We start from the raw sequence: 16,251 nt of genomic DNA on the forward strand, positions 1-16,251 counted from the left end.
AGGCCAAAGGGGACGGTGCCTATTCAGGCCAAAGGGGACGGTGCTTATTCAGGCCAAAGGGGACGGTGCCTATTCAGGCCAAAGGGGACGGTGCCTATTCAGGCCAAAGGGGACGGTGCCTATTCAGGCCAAAGGGGACGGTGCCTATTCAGGCCAAAGGGGACGGTGCCTATTCAGGCCAAAGGGGACGGTGCCTATTCAGGCCAAAGGGGACGGTGCCTATTCAGGCCAAAGGGGACGGTGCCTATTCAGGCCAAAGGGGACGGTGCCTATTCAGGCCAAAGGGGACAGTGCTTATTCAGGCCAAAGGGGACAGTGCTTATTCAGGCCAAAGGGGACGGTGCCTATTCAGGCCAAAGGGGACGGTGCCTATTCAGGCCAAAGGGGACAGTGCTTATTCAGGCCAAAGGGGACGGTGCTTATTCAGGCCAAAGGGGACGGTGCCTATTCAGGCCAAAGGGGACGGTGCTTTTTCAGGCCAACGGGGACGTTGCTTATTCAGGCCCACGGGGACGGTGCTTTTTCAGGCCAACGGGGACGGTGCTTATTCAGGCCAAAGGGGACGGTGCTTTTTCAGGCCAACGGGGACGGTGCTTTTTCAGGCCAACGGGGACGGTGCTTTTTCAGGCCAACGGGGACGGTGCTTTTTCAGGCCAATGGGGACGGTGCTTTTTCAGGCCAAAGGGGACGGTGCTTTTTCAGGCCAAATGGGACGGTGCTTACTCAGGCCAAAGGGGACGGTGCTTATTCAGGCCAAAGGGGACGGTGCTTATTCAGGCCAAAGGGGACGGTGCCTATTCAGGCCAAAGGGGACGGTGCCTATTCAGGCCAAAGGGGACGGTGCTTATTCAGGCCAAAGGGGACGGTGCTTATTCAGGCCAAAGGGGACGGTGCCTATTCAGGCCAAAGGGGACGGTGCTTATTCAGGCCAAAGGGGACGGTGCTTATTCAGGCCAAAGGGGACGGTGCCTATTCAGGCCAAAGGGGACGGTGCCTATTCAGGCCAAAGGGGACGGTGCTTTTTCAGGCCAACGGGGACGGTGCTTATTCAGGCCAAAGGGGACGGTGCCTATTAAGGCCAAAGGGGACGGTGCTTATTCAGGCCAAAGGGGACGGTGCTTATTCAGGCCAAAGGGGACGGTGCTTATTCAGGCCAAAGGGGACGGTGCTTATTCAGGCCAAAGGGGACGGTGCTTATTCAGGCCAAAGGGGACGGTGCTTATTCAGGCCCACGGGGACGGTGCTTATTCAGGCCCACGGGGACGGTGCTTATTCAGGCCAAAGGGGACGGTGCTTATTCAGGCCAAAGGGGACGGTGCTTATTCAGGCCAAAGGGGACAGTGCCTATTCAGGCCCACGGGTACGGTGCCTATTCAGGCCAAAGGGGATGGTGCCTATTCAGGCCAAAGGGGACGGTGCCTATTCAGGCCCACGGGGACGGTGCTTATTCAGGCCAAAGGGGACGGTGCCTATTCAGGCCCACGGGGACGGTGCTCATTCAGGCCAAAGGGGACGGTGCCTATTCAGGCCCACGGGGACGGTGCTTATTCAGGCTAAAAGGGACGGTGCCTATTCAGGCCAAAGGGGACGGTGCCTATTCAGGCCAAAGGGGACGGTGCTTATTCAGGCCAAAGGGGACGGTGCCTATTCAAGCCCACGGGGACGGTGCCTATTCAGGCCAAAGGGGACGGTGCCTATTCAGGCCAAAGGGGACGGTGCCTATTCAGGCCAAAGGGGACGGTGCTTTTTCAGGCCAAAGGGGACGGTGCCTATTCAGGCCAAAAGGGGACGGTGCCTATTCAGGCCAAAGGGGACAGTGCTTATTCAGGCCAAAGGGGACGGTGGCTATTCAGGCCCACGGGGACGGTGCTTATTCAGGCCAAAGGGGACGGTGCCTATTCAGGCCAAAGGGGACGGTGCCTATTCAGGCCAAAGGGGACGGTGCTTATTCAGGCCAAAGGGGACGGTGCCTATTCAGGCCAAAGGGGACGGTGCCTATTCAGGCCAAAGGGGACGGTGCCTATTCAGGCCAAAGGGGACGGTGCTTATTCAGGCCAACGGGGACGGTGCTTATTCAGGCCAAAGGGGACGGTGCCTATTCAGGCCAAAGGGGACGGTGCTTTTTCAGGCCCACGGGGACGGTGCTTTTTCAGGCCCACGGGGACGGTGCTTTTTCAGGCCCACGGGGACGGTGCTTTTTCAGGCCAAAGGGGACGGTGCCTATTCAGGCCAAAGGGGACGGTGCTTTTTCAGGCCAACGGGGGCGGTGCTTTTTCAGGCCCACGGGGACGGTGCTTTTTCAGGCCCACGGGGACGGTGCTTATTCAGGCCCACGGGGACGGTGCTTATTCAGGCCCACGGGGACGGTGCTTATTCAGGCCAACGGGGACGGTGCTTATTCAGGCCAAAGGGGACGGTGCCTATTCAGGCCAAAGGGGACGGTGCTTTTTCAGGCCAACGGGGGCGGTGCTTTTTCAGGCCCACGGGGACGGTGCTTTTTCAGGCCCACGGGGACGGTGCTTATTCAGGCCCACGGGGACGGTGCTTATTCAGGCCCACGGGGACGGTGCTTATTCAGGCCAAAGGGGACGGTGCTTTTTCAGGCCAACGGGGACGGTGCTTATTCAGGCCCACGGGGACGGTGCTTTTTCAGGCCAACGGGGACCGTGCTTATTCAGGCCAAAGGGGACGGTGCTTTTTCAGGCCAACGGGGACGGTGCTTATTCAGGCCAACGGGGACGGTGCTTATTCAGGCCCACGGGGACGGTGCTTTTTCAGGCCAAAGGGGACGGTGCTTATTCAGGCCCACGGGGACGGTGCTTATTCAGGCCAACGGGGACAGTGCTTATTCAGGCCCACGGGGACGGTGCTTATTCAGGCCAACGGGGACGGTGCTTATTCAGGCCCACGGGGACGGTGCTTATTCAGGCCCACGGGGACGGTGCTTATTCAGGCCCACGGGGACGGTGCTTATTCAGGCCAAAGGGGACGGTGCTTTTTCAGGCCAACAGGGACGTTGCTTATTCAGGCCCACGGGGACGGTGCTTTTTCAGGCCAACGGGGACGGTGCTTATTCAGGCCAAAGGGGACGGTGCTTTTTCAGGCCAACGGGGACGGTGCTTTTTCAGGCCAACGGGGACGGTGCTTTTTCAGGCCAACGGGGACGGTGCTTTTTCAGGCCAACGGGGACGGTGCTTTTTTAGGCCAAAGGGGACGGTGCTTTTTCAGGCCAAATGGGACGGTGCTTACTCAGGCCAAAGGGGACGGTGCTTTTTCAGGCCAAAGGGGACGGTGCTTTTTCAGGCCAAAGGGGACGGTTCTTATTCAGGCCAAAAGAGCCGGTGCTTATTCAGGCCCACGGGGACGGTGCTTATTCAGGCGCACGGGGACCGTGCTTATTCAGGCCAACGGGGACGGTGCTTATTCAGGCCAACGAGGACGGTGCTTATTCAGGCCAACGGGGACGGTGCTTATTCAGGCCCACGGGGACGGTGCTTATTCAGGCCAACGGGGACGGTGCTTATTCAGGCCAACGGGGACGGTGCTTATTCAGGCCCACGGGGACGGTGCTTATTCAGGCCAACGGGGACGGTGCTTATTCAGGCCAAAGGGAACGGTGCTTATTCAGGCCCATGGGGACGGTGCTTATTCAGGCCCACGGGGACGGTGCTTATTCAGGCCCACGGGGACGGTGCTTATTCAGGCCAACGGGGAAGGTGCTTATTCAGGCCCACGGGGACAGTGCTTATTCAGGCCAACGGGGACGGTGCTTATTCAGGCCCACGGGGACGGTGCTTTTTCAGGCCAAAGGGTACGGTGCTTATTCAGGCCCACGGGGACGGTGCTTATTCAGGCCAACGGGGACAGTGCTTATTCAGGCCCACGGGGACGGTGCTTATTCAGGCCAACGGGGATGGTGCTTATTCAGGCCAAAGGGGACGGTGCTTATTCAGGCCCACGGGGACGGTGCTTATTCAGGCCCACGGGGACGGTGCTTATTCAGGCCCACGGGGACGGTGGCGTGTATACATGAAGGGAGGAAAAACAAAGAATTATTTAATAGGCATCAGAAGCAACTATTTCTTAAAATATCTACAAAATAAATAGAAAATGTGTCAACTGCAACATGTTTCAGTATGGAGTCAAGTATGGAGTTCCTGACAATTAATAAGGGGCAGGCTGCTTTCCAAATGGCACGGAATTTCCTACATAGTGCAATGGACCCTGGTCAAAAGTAGTGCACTATAAAGGGAATAGGGTCAAATTTGGGACACAGATTTTCATCTACTCCGTTTGGCATGTTCCACTTATGACACTCCTCTACATTCAAATCAAATCAAATCAAATCAAATGTATCTATATAGCCCTTCGTACATCAGCTGATATCTCAAAGTGCTGTACAGAAACCCAGCCTAAAACCCCAAACAGCAAGCAATGCAGGTGTAGAAGCACGGTGGCTAGGAAAAACTCCCTAGAAAGGCCAAAACCTAGGAAGAAACCTAGAGAGGAACCAGGCTATGTGGGGTGGCCAGTCCTCTTCTGGCTGTGCCGGGTGGAGATTATAACAGAACATGGCCAAGATGTTCAAATGTTCATAGATGACCAGAATGGTCCATTAATAATAAGGCAGAACAGTTGAAACTGGAACAGCAGCACGGCCAGGTGGACTGGGGACAGCAAGGAGTCATCATGTCAGGTAGTCCTGAGGCATGGTCCTAGGGCTCAGGTCCTCCGAGAGAGAGAAAGAGAGAAAGAGAGAATTAGAGAGAGCACACTTAAATTCACACAGGACATTGAATAGGACAGGAGAAGTACTCCAGATATAACAAACTGACCCTAGCCCCCCGACACATAAACTACTGCAGCATAAATACTGGAGGCTGAGACAGGAGGGGTCAGGAGACACTGTGGCCCCATCCGAGGACACCCCCGGACAGGGCCAAACAGGAAGGATATAACCCCACCCACTTTGCCAAAGCACAGCCCCCACACCACTAGAGGGATATCTTCAAACACCAAATTACCATCCTGAGACAAGGCTGAGTATAGCCCACAAAGATCTCCGGCACGGCACAGCCCAAGGGGGGGGGGGGGCAACATAGACAGGATGATCACATCAGTGACTCAACACGCTAGGGTGACGCAACACTCCCAGGGACATTCCCCTGACAATACTCCTCTACCTGATGATAATCCTCTACCTGATGATCCTCCTCTACCTGATGATACTCCTCCACCTGATGATCCTCCTCTACCTGATGATACTCCTCTACATTCCCCTGACGATACTCCTCTACCTGATGATACTCCTCTACATTCCCCTGACGATCCTCCTCTACCTGATGATACTCCTCTACCTGATGATCCTCCTCTACCTGATGATAGTCCTCTACATTCTCCTGATGATACTCCTCTACCTGATGATACTCCTCTACCTGATGATCCTCCTCTACCTGATGATAGTCCTCTACATTCTCCTGATGATACTCCTCTACCTGATGATCCTACTCTACCTGATGATACTCCTCTACCTGATGATACTCCTCTACCTGATGATACTCCTCTACATTCTCCTGATGATACTCCTCTACCTAATGATACTCTGTACCTGATGATACTCCTCTACCTGAGTATCCTCCTCTACCTGATGATACTCCTCCACCTGATGATCCTCCTCTACCTGATGATACTACTCTACATTCCCCTGATGATCCTCCTCTACCTGATGATACTCCTCTACATTCTCCTGATGATACTCCTCTACCTGATGATACTCCTCTACCTGATGATCCTCCTCTACCTGATGAACCTCCTCTACCTGATAATCCTCCTCTACCTGATGTTCCTCCTCTACCTGAGGATCCTCCACTACCTGATGATACTCCTCTACCTGATGATCCTCCGCTACCTGAGGATCCTCCTCTACCCGATGATACTCCTCTACATTCTCCTGATGATACTCCTCTACATTCCCCTGATGATACTCCTCTACCTGATGATACTCCTCTACCTCATGATACTCCTCTACCTGATGATACACCTCTACCTGATGATACACCTCTACATGATGATCCTCCTCTACCTGATGATACTCCTCTACCTGATGATACTCCTCTACCTGATGATACTCGTCTACCTGATGATACTCCTCTACCTGATGATACTCCTCTACCTGATGATCCTCCTCTACCTGACGATACTCCTCTACCTGACGATACTCCTCTACCTGATGATACTCCTCTACCCGATGATACTCCTCTACCTGACGATACTCCTCTAACTGATGATACTCCTCTACCTGATGATACTCCTCTACCTGATGATACTCCTCTACCTGATGATACTCCTCTACCTGATGATACTCCTCTACCCGATGATACTCCTCTACCTGACGATACTCCTCTAACTGATGATACTCCTCTACCTGATGATACTCCTCTACCTGATGATACTCCTCTACCTGATGATCCTCCTCTACCTGACGATACTCCTCTACCTGACGATACTCCTCTACCTGATGATACTCCTCTACCCGATGATACTCCTCTACCTGACGATACTCCTCTAACTGATGATACTCCTCTACCTGATGATACTCCTCTACCTGATGATACTCCTCTAACTGATGATACTCCTCTACCCGATGATACTCCTCTACCTGACGATACTCCTCTACCTGATGATACTCCTCTACCTGATGATACCCCTTATTGTAATGCTCATAATGTATCATCTCATGCTGCGTCCGAAATGGCCCTATGAACCCTGGTCAAAAGTAGTGCACTATTTAGGGATTAGGGTGCCATTTGGGGTCAAAAGTAGTGCACTATTTAGGGATTAGGGTGCCATTTTGGGTCAAAAGTAGTGCACTATTTAGGGATCAGGGTGCCATTATGGAGACAGACAATTCCTATTCAAGGTCAAGTTCCACTTGATATTGAAATAGTCAGCTATTAAAACCATGACATACAATTCTCAGTCTTTGTGGGACAACGGAACAGATGGAGGTGTACAGCGTCTGAATCCTAGTCGTCTACTGCATTATGATCCGGATTAATAGGCTGCTGCAGTCCAGTGGTTTTGCAATATGAAAAGCATTTCCTAAACATCATGCATCTAAGACATACATTATGTTAATTCAAGACATGTCAAGGGATAATTGAGGCTTTTGGTGTGAGGTATTGAAGAAATTGTCAAAATAGTGCATGTTTGGCTCCATAATAGCAAACTATCTTGATTTACTCCTCTAGTCATAACAAAGTTTGAGATTCCTCAGTAATTGTGGCTTTGGCAGAGATGGTTTTCAGTGGTTACGTGTCAAATGGCACTCTATTCCCTATATAGTGCACTACTTTTGACCCCAAATGGCACACTATTCCCTATATACGGCACTACTTTTGACCCCAAATGGCACACTATTCCCTATATTCGGCACTACTTTTGACCCCAAATGGCATCCTATTCCCTATATACGGCACTACTTTTGACCCCAAATGGCACACTATTCCCTATATACGGCACTACTTTTGACCCCAAATGGCACACTATTCCCTATATACGGCACTACTTTTGACCAAAACTCTTTAGGTCCATATAGGGGATAGGTTGCCATTTGGCGTGCATCCCCTGAGTCCTCAGATTGCCATCCATTCTCAATCCCAGAACAGCCAATTGACAACAGAATTGATTTCCTGATTAATGTCCCGGCCCCTTCCATTGGCTAACAGGCCTTGGAGACATCATGATAAATATCAGCATCAACATGGATAAACACTGATGTTATTATGGGCCTAGTGGGCATAGGATGGTTGGGGCTCCAATAACAATAAATGCTGTGGTTATTGTCATGGTTATGATAGGTTACCTGGCCTGCGCATAAATGTAGGCTTATCAAATGTGTCCATTTGGGGGAGGGGAGGGGGGGGGGGGGGATCTGATACTCTTTGATTGCCTCAACTCACCATCAATGTGGAACTTCTTAAAGAAAACAATTCTTCATCTCATAAAGCAAAGTTTGTTTTTACATCCACTGAGAATGACAACAGTTCCTCAACGTAGCCTATTTGAAAAGTCTTTCCAGCTCTCTCCCTTTCGACCACTCAGCATGAATAGAGGGGGAAAAAAATGTCATGGAAAAAAAGCCGACCTGATTACTTCTTATCCCTTGCACAAATAGCCTACAGCTGTGTCTGCCTGTCCGGATATCACTGGCACAGGAAACTCCCTCACAAAGAAGAGTATGCAGTCTTCAAACTGCAGTAAAAGTGCAGTAACTGCAGTCGACTATATTTTGGAATATTTTGGTATTTTGGACTCAGTAATTGCAGAATAGCTGCAGTTACACTTCATAAGGGCTCTGAGGTTCCCAGAATATTTTAGAGCAAGCTTCAGGCTGGACCCAAGTTAATATCAGGAGGTCTATGTGTAGCTGGTGTATAGGAGTCAGGCTCATGACAGCAGATCGGAGTAAATAAACGTATTTTACTCAGCATATAATGAATGCAATACAAAAACAGAGCCCACAATAACAGATCTTCACACATAGAAACAATCACTCACAAACAAACATGGAGGGACAGAGGGTTAAATAATGAACAGGTAATTGGGGGATTGAAACCAGGTGTGTAAGACAAAGACAAAACAAATGGAAAATGAAACGTGGATTGGCATCGACCGCCGAACGGTCGACGTCACTGTTCCAAACTGTTCACTGTTCCAAACTGTTCCAAACTGTTCCAAACTGTTCCAAACTGTTCACTGTTCCAAACTGTTCCAAAACTGTTCCAAACTGTTCCAAACTGTTCACTGTTCCAAACTGTTCCAAACTGTTCACTGTTCCAAACTGTTCCAAACTGTTCCAAACTGTTCACTGTTCCAAACTGTTCCGAACTGTTCACTGTTCCAAACTGTTCCAAACTGTTCCAAACTGTTCACTGTTCCAAACTGTTCCAAACTGTTCACTGTTCCAAACTGTTCCAAACTGTTCCAAACTGTTCACTGTTCCAAACTGTTCCAAACTGTTCCAAACTGTTCACTGTTCCAAACTGTTCCAAACTGTTCACTGTTCCAAACTGTTCCAAACTGTTCCAAACTGTTCACTGTTCCAAACTGTTCACTGTTCCAAACTGTTCCAAACTGTTCACTGTTCCAAACTGTTCACTGTTCCAAACTGTTCCATGAAAGTGTGTATAAAAATGATAACTGGCACACAGATCAGTAGAAATGGTAGGATAACTTGGCAGCAGTGGGCAGTGGGTCAGGTAGGGAATAGGGTTTTATTCTTCTCGTTAGGCTTTATTGGTCTCTGGCTCCTTCTTTAATCATTTGTGCGTCTTCATTTGTAATATCAGTGCTTAAAGCAAACAGACAAGCTCAGTAGCCAACATATAGTTGATTTATTAACACATAGGGTGTGTCTGTATATGGAAAAATACATGTTTTAAAATGTTGACCGATCAATTGGTTGAAAGAACAGACAACTCTTGGTCAAACAATATTTTGTTTTAGTCGGGGACAGTCCTAAATGATCTCTCTCTCTCTCTCTCTCTCTCTCTCTCTCTCTCGCTCTCTCTCTCTCTCCACGTGCTAGCTAACTGTAGCTTATGCTTACTGGACAAACGCCCTTCACTCATCAACCCCAGATTTGTCTCGTCATCATTACACTCACCTGGTTCCAATCCCCACTCTATCACTGTATATATGCGCACTCTGTCGTTCGTCTTTGTCGGTCAATGTAAATGTTGCTTGTTTTCCTGAGAGGAATCTCTCCTACTATTTCCTGACTACTTTATTATTTTGCACTTCGGGTTTTTCGTTCAGCTTTCATATCTGGTGCTTTACTAAATTCAGTAGTTCTAAAGCTGCGACTGCCTCCTGCCTACTCTGATCATTTGACATGCCAGTTCATGCTGCAAGAACTCTGATAGGTCGGAGGATGTCCTCCAGAAGTTGTCATAATTAGTGTGTAAGTCTATGGAAGGGGAAGTATTGTATGTCAATTTACCCAGAGGAGGACGGAAATAATCTGTCCTCCGGCTACACCATGGTGCTACCATACAGAGTGATGTTGAGGCTACTGTAGACCTTCATTGCAAAACAATGTGTTTTAATCAATTATTTAGTTACATGAATATATTAAGTATAGTTTTATCTAAAAAGGATAACTTTTTTAACTTTTTTTTTTTTCCATCTGAAATCCACTGCAGAGGATGGTCCTCTCGTTCATCCTCTGAGGAGCCTCCACTGACGTACACTGTAGCTGTCTCCACTAGTTCTTCTAAACTATTGTCTTCTTGTAATATAAAACCGGTGTAGAACTTCCTTCCTGTGGTTGTGGATTGCTCACCGCTGCTTTTACTTGACGACTGGAGGGGAAATATGTATAGAGCCAGCCGTCTAAAATCAGCTATGTCCTCCATTCACTACTTTCAAACATCTCCAGTAGCTTTTAAAACAGATCATCCTCATCGCTCCATAACTAAATGATGATGATGTCACTGTGGAGAAGATGGATGATTCTATACTTCCTTACTGCTGCAACAATGAGGATGTCATGGATACATACTGTATGTTGTAATGAGGAAAGTTATATTATAGAGCACGTTTACTGAAGGTCGGAATATAAGATTATATAATTATATGTATATTACTGGTGATGATGTGTGCATACTGCACCGTGCCATTATACATTGTCAGACTGTGTCTGTCTCCTCTGAAGAAGTGTCTCGAAGCCCCAGCTTGATTCAGTCAAGGATACACGGAGCCTGTGAGTCTAGTCTGAAGAAGACTCTCGAAGCCCAGCTTGATTCAGTCAAGGATACACGGAGCCTGTGAGTCTACTCTGAAGAAGAGTCTCGAAGCCCAGCTTGATTCCGTCAAGGATACACGGAGCCTGTGAGTCTTCTCTGAAGAAGACTCTCGAAGCCCAGCTTGATTCAGTCAAGGATACACTGAGCCTGTGAGTCTACTCTGAAGAAGACTCTCGAAGCCCAGCTTGATTCAGTCAAGGATACACGTAGCCTGTGAGTCTACTCTGAAGAAGACTCTCGAAGCCCAGCTTGATTCAGTCAAGGATACACGGAGGCTGTGTCTACTCTGAAGAAGACTCTCGAAGTCCAGCTTGATTCAGTCAAGGATACACGTAGCCTGTGAGTCTACTCTGAAGAAGACTCTCGAAGCCCAGCTTGATTCAGTCAATGATACACGGAGCCTGTGAGTCTACTCTGAAGAAGACTCTCGAAGCACAGCTTGATTCAGTCAAGGATACACGGAGCCTGTGAGTTCTCGTCTCTAGCTCCTGCTGTAGCCCCAACCCTTGGAACCGCTTCCCTCATAACATATTAGAGAGAGAGAGAGAGAGAGAGAGAGAGAGGATGTGTTTTTCAGAGTTAATTATTTTTAGGAATGACGTTTTTTAGTTAGTAGGCTAGTAAGTAGTGGTGTTGTTGTGGACACAAGTTTGAATCGTTTGTTGGACATATAAGGCTAGGCTCCATTACAATTTCAAAGTCATTGTCATGAATGAAGTTGTCTGAAGGGAGATGAGACAAAGACTTTTACTTCAGAGTTATAGACGCTTCATCAACTCCTGGGCTGGGAAGACAGGATGGGAATTCCCTTGTTTACTGAAAAAAAAGAGAGGAGAGTTTGATTGAGGAGAGTGGAGAGAGAAAGAGCGAGAGAGGGAGAGGAGAATGGATGAGAGGAGAGGAGGATAGAGGGAGGGTTAACCCAGGGGCGTGAAGATAAATTAATCTAAAAACTAAGCCAGAGGAGAGGGATGGTATTACTCCATCCATCATCTCACCCACTAGATTAGAGACAGATGAAGAGAAAAAGATATCCCTCCTTTCATCTTTCTCTCTCATTCTGTCTATCGGGCCTTGCAAAAGTATTCATCCCCCTTGGTGTTTTTACTATTTTGTTGCATTACAACCTGTAATTTAAATGTATATTTATTTATATTTCTTATAATAGACATACACAAAATATTACAAATTGGTGAAGTGAAACGAAAAAAATTACTTGTTTCAAAGAATTCAAAACTGTAAATTGGTGCGTGCATATTTATTCACCCCCATTGCTATGAAGCCCCTAAATAAGATCTGGTGCAACCAATTAACCTCTTGAAGCTAGGGGGCACTATTTGTATGTCTGGAAAAATAACGTTCCCAAAGTAAACCGCCTATTTCTCAGGACCAGATGCTAGAATATGCATATTATTGACAGATTAGGATAGAAAACACTCTAAAGTTTCCCAAACTGTCAAAATAGTGTCTGTGAATATAACAGAACTAATATTGCAGGTGAAACCCTGAGGAAAATCCAATCAGGAAGTGCCTCTTATTTTGAAACCCTTCTGTTCCTATGCATGCCTCCATTTAAAGGGATATCTTCTCTGGCTTCCCTAAGGTGTCAGCAGTCTTTAGACATAGTTTCAGGCTTTTATGTTGAAAAATGAGCGTGAAAGATCACATTGCGTAAGTGGATAGGTGGGGGCTCTCAGAGTGAGTTTTTGCGCTACAGAGTAAAGCCGCCATTGTTCCTCCCGCTGTTATTGAAAAACCTACACACTCGGTTGATATATTACCGAATATATATTTTAAAAACTACCTAAGGAATGATTATAAAAAAACATTTGACATGTTTCTGTGGACATTATGAAAACTATGTGGAATTTCCGTCTGCGTTGTCGTGACCACTCTTTCCTGTGGATTTCTGAACATAACGCGACAAACAAACGGAGGTATTTTGGGTATCAAAATAATCTTTATGGAACAAAAGGAACATTTGTTGTGTAACTGGGAGTCTCGTGAGTGAAAACATCCGAAGATCATCAAAGGTAAACGGTTCATTTGATTCCTTTTCTGATTTTCGTGACCAAGCTTCCTTATGCTAAGTGTACATAATGCTATGTTAGGCTATCGATAAATTTACACAAACGCTTGGATTGCTTTCGCTGTAAAGCATGATTTCAAATTTTTATTTCTGAGACGACAGGTGGATTAACAAAAGGCTAAACTGTGTTTTGCAATATTGCACTTGTGATTTCATGAATATGAATATTTTTTAGTAATATTATTTGACTGTTGCGCTATGCTATTCAGCGGTTGCTGATGACAATGATCCCGTGACATGGATGGGTAGCGTCAAGAAGTTAACTTCAGAAGTCACATACTGTAATTAGATAAATAAAGTCCACCTGTGTGCAATCTAAGTGTCACATGATCTCAATACATATACACCTGTTCTGAAAGGCCCCAGAGTCTGCAACACCACTAAGCAAGGGGCACCACCAAGCAAGCGGCACCATGAAGACCAAGGAGCTCTCCAAACAGGTCAGCGACAAAGTTGTGGAGTCCAGATCAGGGTTGGGTTATAAAAAAGTATCTTGAGACTTTGAACATCCCATGGAGCACCATTAAATCCATTACTTAAAAAATTGAAAGAATATGGCACCGCAACAAACCTGCCAAGAGAGGGCCGCCCACCAAAACTCACGGACATTAATCAGAGAGGCAACAAAGAGACCAAAGATAACCCTGAAGGAGGTGCAAAGCTCCACAGCGGAGATTGGAGTATCTGTCCATAGGACCACTTTAAGCCGTACACTCCTCAGAGCTGGGCTTTACGGAAGAGTGGCCAGAAAAAAGCCATTGCTTAAAAAATAAGCAAAGATGTTTGGTGTTCACCAAAAGGCATGTGGGAGACTCTCCAAACATATGGAAGAAGGTACTCTGGTCAGATGAGTCTAAAATTTAGTTTTTTGGCCATCAAGGAAAACGCTGTGTCTGGCACAAACCCAACACCTCCCATCACCCCAAGAACACCATCCCCACAGTGAAGCATGGTGGTGGCAGCATCATGCTGTGGGGATGTTTTTCATCGGCAGGGACTGGGAAACTGGTCAGAAATGAAGGAATGATGGTGCTAAATACAGGGAAATTATTGAGGGAAACCTGTTTCATAGGTTCACCTTCCAACAGGACAATGGCCTGAAACAGTCCTGTCAGGTGCAGAACACTAAACAGAAAACAACTACCCACGAAACACTGGTGGTAAAAGGCTACCTAAGTTTGGTTCCCAATCAGAGACAACGATAGTCAGCTGTCCCTGATTGAGAACCATACCCGGCCAAAACAAAGAAATACAAAACATAGAAAAAAGTGTGTCGTGGGAAATGCCTTAAAAAATTGTTTAGTCTCAAACCACTGTGCTAGAGTGAAAATATGTGGCTATAAGTTTTACTCTCTTTCTCACGCACACACACACACACACACACACACACACACACACACACACACACACACACACACACACACACACACACACACACACACACACACACACACACACACACACACACACACACACACACACACACACACACAACATATTAAGTGCGTTCTTTCCAAGCATCACAGTAACCAGAATCACCCTTTTCTACACTTAACGTTTCACTCTGAGCTTTGACTGAGACTGAGTGCCAAAGGGCACACTAATCACTAAATAGTGCATGGGCCCCAGTCAAAACTAGTACCCTATAAGGAATGGGGTGCTATTTGGGATGTAAACCTGCCCCCTCCGATCTTCCTAGTGCTGTGTTGACAAGAAGCACTACATCAGGTCATTCACTTTACCTTCCTCCTGTCTCTATACCTGTCACCTCAAGTGTGTCCATAACAGTCCCCTATTCCCTATGTAGTGCACTACTAACCTTACCTTCCTCCTGTCTCTATACCTGTCAACGCATTGAGTCCATAACAGTCCCCTATTCCCTATGTAGTGCACTACTAAACTTACCTTCCTCATGTCTCGATACCTGTCTCCCGATTGAGTCCCAAATGGCACACTATTCCCTATATAGTGCACTACTTTTGATGATGGCCCATAGGGCTCTGGTCAAAAGTAGTGCACTATATAGGGAAAGGGGCTGATGTTAGCTCCACTAAACCTCAGGTGTGGTAGGTCGACAGACAGACAGACAGGGATTAATTGCGGCGCCATGGATTGACGTTAGAGACGTTTCTCCTGGATAACTTTATTGATTAGGGATATCATGAATATGCAGAACATCATGTCTGGGACAGGAGAGGAGACTCTGAAAAGCAACGCAGCTGAATCCGAGTTGTGTACCTGCAAAGGCTGTTGTTTTCACAGTGGACAGAAGCTTTTAGGCATACGGTCCATTCATACCAGCTAGCTATACTGGTCTGCCCTGGTCAGGCATCCTCCATAATGTTGAAACCATGAAGGTGTCACACCATACTGTAACTAACTGACTGATGACACCAACAATAATGAGATATCTAATTTATTGGGTCATCTAAACGTAACGTTTGACTCAAAAAACATTGATGATTGGTAATGGTATGACATGAAGCCGCCTGGTTTCTCAGATTGTTAAAACAAAACAATTTTCCTGAAGTATTGTTATAAGAGGTTCCCCATGTGATTAGCAGTGATAATGTAAAAATGCAGGTTTGTGAACCCTGCACCGAGAGACTGTTACCATGACAAACAACGCTGTGATTACAAAACTGTTGAGCTATGTTAGCCCTATTTTCTTTGTCACTCTGTTCTGCCTATTGCCTAGCTCTCTAACAATGGGATTTTCCTATTTTCCACAAAGCACAAGCTTTTGGTGTGTGTGTGTGTGTGTGTGTGTGTGTGTGTGTGTGTGTGTGTGTGTCTAGAACCAGCATAAAACCTCTCCGTCCTCTCCTGCAGCTCGTTCATTCCCTCTACAGTAAAACCTCCTCTAGGGGAACAAGACACTACAGTATAACCTCCTCCTCTGGGGGAACAAGACTCTACAGTATAACCTCCTCTGGGGGAACAAGACTCTACAGTATAACCTCCTCCTCTGGGGGAACAAGACTCTACAGTATACCCTCCTCCTCTGGGGGAACAAGACTCTACAGTATAACCTCCTCTAGGGGAACAAGACTCTACAGTATAACCTCCTCCTCTGGGGGAACAAGACTCTACAGTATAACCTCCTCTGGGGGAACAAGACTCTATAGTATAACCTCCTCCCCTGGAGGAACAAGACTCTACAGTATAACCTCCTCCTCTGGTGGAACATGACTCTACAGTATAACCTCCTCTAGGGGAACAAGACTCTACAGTATAACCTCCTCCTCTGGGGGAACAAGACTCGACAGTATAACCTCCTCTGGGGGAACAAGACTCTACAGTATAACCTCCTCCTCTGGGGGAACAAGACTCTACAGTATAACCTCCTCCTCT

At 47.3% G+C, this 16,251-nt stretch overlaps 1 long non-coding RNA gene across 1 annotated transcript in view; it reads right to left on the minus strand.

Annotated features, from left to right (window-relative positions):
- Positions 1-4,624: 4,624 nt before the first annotated feature.
- LOC149982178 (uncharacterized) overlaps positions 4,625-16,251 on the minus strand; it is a 49,043-nt gene continuing 37,416 nt past the window's right edge. The window contains exon 3 of the long non-coding RNA XR_016482704.1: positions 4,625-4,729. This is a non-coding gene — a long non-coding RNA (uncharacterized LOC149982178). The remainder of the gene's footprint in view (positions 4,730-16,251) is intronic.

This window comes from Oncorhynchus mykiss, chromosome 8, assembly GCF_057628025.1.
Source record: "Oncorhynchus mykiss isolate SJ-2025 chromosome 8, ASM5762802v1, whole genome shotgun sequence".
Classification (NCBI taxonomy): domain Eukaryota; kingdom Metazoa; phylum Chordata; class Actinopteri; order Salmoniformes; family Salmonidae; genus Oncorhynchus; species Oncorhynchus mykiss.